The following is a 6000-nucleotide window of genomic DNA, read 5'->3' as shown; positions in this document are numbered from 1 at the left end:
AAATAAGACACAACCCCTGACAGTGATGCGGGCGAACTATATAATTTATTAAACTAGACGCATGGTTCAGGCTGATAGAGGGGGAAAAAACATGACAACGATTGGGGTGTAGAACTTAACAAGAAAATTATAAAACTAATCTAAATTAGCATGTAGTTACGAATTTTTAAGCCATTTAAGTAATCAAATTTTCAAATATTTTGTATTAGAATTTTGGTTATTTAAGCCTTGAAACTCCAAGAATCAATGCCACTTAAAATTATCCCTATATATAGCAAATGCATTTTTTTAATGTTCTTACCGGGCTTTTTCCTCGTATTTTGCAAGTATACATAGAACTAAAAAACAAATCATTTAAAGATGTTCCAAAAAGAATGCTTTAAAAAAAATAAAATGAAGTCTTCTGGTATTCGTCCTGTGTCCTTTTAAGTCAAAGTGTATCATAGCAATCTTTTAGACACGTCTTGAAACCTCAATGATAGAAAAATATTGTTGTCATTGCATAACTTAACCCTTTAAATTCTGTTAGGAAACAACCAAATGGCCATCTCTGCCAGCTGACCCAATGTTAGTTGGTCTGATTCTGTGTGTGTTTGAGGGTGTTGCAAGTGCAACAACTGTGTCACGCCTTGTTTCTGTAAACGACAAAGCGGAGAGTAGTTCAGAATGTGCAGACTACTATATATATGTGCGAATAAGTGGGGGGATGTGGCGGAAGACGAAGGACAACGACAAGCTGCTAAAGCCAGCTTGTTATTATTTCTGCCTTTTGTTGCTGGCTTCATAAAAGTGTTGTGCCGAGTTCTGTGCTGTGTTGTGCTGTCCACGTGTGTTTGAGTGTGCACGGGCGATTGTTTGTTTGCCCGGCTCTTCCTGTTGCTCGTTCGACTTCTGCCTGAGCGTTTCCGCTTCCTTTCATTTGCCATTCCGCTCATGCCGCCCCCTAGTCCCGCCCACTTTCTCTTTGGCATTTCATTTTTGTGCTTGTTTTGGATTTACTTTGCTCTGCGGCTATTTGCTTGACTAATTCCTAGAGACCGCTAAATATTTAATACACTCGCACCAGGCTAAAAATCATTTGAAGCACTTGAAAGCACAGGGAATTTTAAAACCAATTTTGCCGCTGGCTGGGGAGATTATTACTCCTACGTGCACGTGGAAATTCTACATTACCTGCCAACTTCATGGGAAACCTGCCGTTGAGACCTGTCGCTTCACTAACATTAGATTGTGAACTGAAAGCTAGAACAATGCACTACACTTGACAAAACATCAAGCGTTTTCGATTGTCATTTTGACCTGATTTTTAAAATTTTTATTTTGTTCTATTTCTTTTTATTCTATTATTAAAGAGTAAGTAATCTGATACATTATAATAATTAAGAGCAGCAATCAATATCTATTATTTAGTCTTTGTTTAATAAAATTGTGATTATTTTTTATTGTGCTCCTGCACTTTCAGACGTGTCCCACTCCAGCTGAAGTGGACGACACGTGTCAACTGGAAAGTGCATCGGATCCGGCAACCGCAACTTTGCAACTCAGAGTTGACCTTTTCGCACTGGAGTGTCTCGAGTCGTGAGTTTCTGATGCTGTCGTTCGCCGGGGGCAAAGTCATTTGACATAGTCAACTTGTTTTAAATTAATGAGCGCGCACCCCGAAAAAACGCGAATTAAATTGCTTAGCGTCTTGGGTGGGAGAAGGTGGTGAAGGTGGAGAAGGTGGAGATGGCGGCAGAAGGCAACAGGTGGAAAGGGTTCCTCCCCCAGGAAGTGGCCGTAAAAAGCCACTCTGAAACATTCGAGGGCCTAAGTAAAGTTTCCGCCTGGCGGCCTGCAGGGGAATCCCCAGGACCACCTTAAAAAAAAACCGAAAAAAAAGACTGGCGGCCATAGAAAATTACAACAAGCTGAAGAATAAACAAGGGGTCCTGGTCCTAAAGGATACGAGTATCCTTTTGGGCTCCGACGCGCCACGCCTTGTTGTATGCCTAATGGATTCCCCAATTCATTTGACCAAAGCACCAAAAGGCCCTTATCCGCTCTTAAATGTCAGCACGTTATGAAATTATGGGCTAAATGAAATTATTCACAAATAAATGAATTGCGCAGTCAACGGGAATCATTTTTGTACATTATTTTTACACTTTTTCTTCGTTTTCATTTTTTTTCAATATTTTCATTCAATTTGGAGCGGCAGCTCTTTATCCCGCCTGAAATATCAAAGGTGAGTCAAAGGTGGGGCTATGGAAAGTAAGGAGAGAAGTATGTAGTTTCACCGAGAATCGGATTCTGGTGAGGGAGTGTCAATTCAATCAAGCGACCTGCTCCTTTCCACTTTTCTTCAACTTAATCTCGATGTTGTTGTCCTCGTTGTGTTGTTTGGTTACACAAAATGAGAATTTATGCCCGGCACACAATATCGGGCGCACATAAGCTGACTATATAATAAAATTTCAATTTGCCCGACAAACGATGTCGTCGACACTCGTTTTTCCGCACAAAGGCAAAGAAGCGGCACAAAGCAATCGCAGTTCCCCTGGCCAAAGTGTACGCAAATATCGTATATATGAACACTCTCTAAATATATATAAAAATATTCCATTATGCGTTTTATTTACGCTTATTGCGATATGAAAGTTGGGGGACCTTCTGCAGGTGAACTTTAATTAATTTTATACTGGAAATGCCCAAAAGTGTAATAGACAACAATAGTTTTGAAATAAACATTTACTTAAAGAATTTCCATTTCCCGTCACGTAGACCAAAACATCATGTATGGAAATTCACCTACAGTTGCCTTCATGCCGGAAATGTTATTTTTTAAAATTCGCTTTTGGTTTTTGCCGAATATCCTGTGTACGCTTCCTGCTTCGCTAATTGCTGCCAGCGGGGAGTTAACCTTTGAAAGGTCGCTCCACTCAAAATACACCTACCGTTGACATTTTCACAGGGATTGGGATAACTGGTGCCTATTTTAAATGTAAACTCCATTAATTACAACTTCTTAATCGACGTTAGTCAATGCCGTTTCGTAACATATTAATTACTGTGAGCTTCAAAAATGGAAAAAGATGCTCTACTTTTCAATTTGTTATTTTTTGCTTAAACTTGTATAAGATAAAGCTTTAAATGTAATTAAATAAATAAATACCAACCTGAATGAATTTATAAAATTCAACCAAGTATTTGCCTTTAAATGTCAGTATAGTATATATGTTGAGTATAGTGTAAATGCTAAGCTATCTTATCTGGAAAAGTATTTTGTTCTGTTCCTTTTGATATTAACGTTTTATTTTAAAAATTCTAAGAATTCTCTCTAAATCAGTTTGAATTTGATTCGATTTATTGATTGGATTAATTATTGAATTTTATTGCATTATATAAATCAGATAAATAAAAAAAACACCTTTGTTCTAGGAACTTGATTGATTTCTCTTAGATTCTGTAGCATAAATCTTTAAATATTTATATATATAAAGGGTAAATGACAAATACCATTTCTTATTTACCATGGGCTCTCGGCACGAAAGGAGTTATCCATGTATAAAAGGGGGGTGTTGATGGCGGTTGATAGCTATTGATATGACATTTGCCGGTCGGTGGTCCTTAATGACGTCACCGAGGAGCAAGGGAACGGGAATAGGGAGTAAGTGCGTCGGCGGAGGTCACGTAAAATACATGCTCGTTAAAAATTGACGATGTGCATCAGCGCGTGGCTCGATGCGGACTCTTAGACAAGGTGAGAGTAAAAGTGTTGGGACCCGGGAGTATTCGTTGTTTTGGTGGATCCACGTGCCTCAAGCACTTAACCCATTGACCGGAGTGCGTCCACCTTTTTGGCGTCGAGCATTTATCGAATAATGTACGCTTTTGGGCATTTATGACTTTTTAAAGCCGTCACCGCATCTCGTAAACTCATAAAAACATTCAGCCATAATGTCAACGGGCCCAAGCGAAGCGAGAGCCCCCAAAGGACATCCACATTTACTGGGGCGTATACGTATTCTCATATAAATATCTAAATGTTTTGCATACTGCAAAAAAACCGACCGGGCCCCTTTCACATTGCCTCTTTCGCAGCCTTTGCCAGCGTTGAGATATAAATACGTAATGCATGTCAGTTTGGTTTTGCGCTTTGATTTAACAGCGTTGATTTATGGCACGCCAGCGCTGAGAAGTATGCTATAGCGGGATGGTGGGATGGCAGGAGTATAAAAAGTGCGCGTTAAAATCAAATATAACCCACGGCCGCAGTGAAAGCGGATTTAATTAGTGGAAAGCAGACGGAAAGTGTACGCTTCGCTGACAATATGAGATGAGATGGGTGGGACGATGATAACGATGTTGCCTGGCATAAACATTAAATCGCCAGCGAAATGCGTCTGAGTTAAGGGAATATAAAATACAAGTCTGCCTTAAAAACAATCTTTACGAAGCGAATCAAAATAGAGCAAAAGGTCGCAGAAACTTTGGCCAAGTAGATCATTTCCAGGTTATTCACATATCTCAACAACCCATATCCCCTCCCTCCCAAAAAAACACAACCTCCCACTGCGAATATCAAATTAATTTGTCGGCCAGCAATGAAATAACTTTGACAACTTCTCAGTATTCTTTTTTTTTTTGGGATCAAGGGTATAAAAGTTTTAGCGGCCCTCTTTGGCACTTGCTAATTGAGTTTGCCCGGCTTTCATACGCCATGTGGGACCGACCGGTGAAGATTGTTTCCGTTTTGCCCGTGTTATTGCCGTCCGACTTGTCAACCTTTTTATTTGGTTCAATAAACCGAACGCCAGCATATATGCGAATATTTATTTGTATAAACACATCTAAATATTCGTGTGTTTAAAGGAGATGGGCAAACAAGCGACCGCTTCGACCGCCTGTTATTTTTGCCTAACATAACATGGCGTATACGAAACGCCAACACCTTTAACAGAAAAAATACGCATACGCCGAGTAGAGTATGCGGAAAAAAAAGAATTCAGAAACGGCAGTTCCCACGTGTTTTCCCTTGTTTTCGAGAAAGCTTTTCATGCTAATGGAAAACCCAATACGTTTAACTTCTGATATGTGTGTATTATGAAAGGTTTCAGGGGGCGGATGTGTGTGTATGCCAAGTCAAGTACATCGCCCTTCTTCCGCCACTTCAAAGTATTGCGTCTGTAATTCCGTCTATGGAGTACTTAAATATTTCTCCTACTTTTGAGTGAACCACATGTGGCGTTTCCGGATCAATTTTCCCGGATCGGATTTTCCCATGAACTCTTAGCTGTCCTTGAAAAAAACCAGAGCAAAAAACGCGACATTTAAATCGCCCTGGAGAATTTAATTGACAAAATTAATTACCGAAAATGCTTTCTCCGCTAAATTATAAATATCCAAGGGAGCCGCATAAACAACAACGCAAAAGAAGCGAGAAAAACAACGGCACAACTCAGGTTTTTGACAAAAAAACAACATGGCCAAGATGTGAGGGAGGGGGGTGAAGGGGCGTCGCCGTTTGGCGTTGTTCAAATATTCATGACAAGACGGCACAAAGTGCTCAAGTTTATTGCAATGAGAACAAGTAAACGATGGCGGCGGCGACTGTTGCTTTCCTCCAACTCCCGACTGTACTTTTTATGGCATATCTTTTTATGAAATATGCCCGAATACACACGGGCTAAAATAAAATGATTTTGGGTCTCCGCTCAAATCCGCTGGCATGACATCAGTTCAGTTCGTATCTGTGAGATGCAAATCGTCCCAAAACAAGCGACTATTGCATCACACGCAATTGTCCAACTGCTGACGCATGCACTTCTTCGACTTCGGGCCATGACATCACTTTACACGCACGATTTGTGGCAAATGCCGCCATAATTTCTGCCCAAAACACAACGCCTCCCTCCCGTGATCCTTTGCATCTGGGATTCTGGGACGATTCGAGGAGGGCCTTAAGGAGCAAATGGCAGCGAGTGGGCGCAGGATGACCGAATGCAAGAAGATGGCGAC

This window comes from Drosophila gunungcola (genome assembly GCF_025200985.1).
Source record: "Drosophila gunungcola strain Sukarami chromosome 2R unlocalized genomic scaffold, Dgunungcola_SK_2 000004F, whole genome shotgun sequence".
Classification (NCBI taxonomy): Eukaryota; Metazoa; Arthropoda; class Insecta; order Diptera; family Drosophilidae; genus Drosophila; species Drosophila gunungcola.
This window is presented reverse-complemented; position numbering follows the sequence as displayed.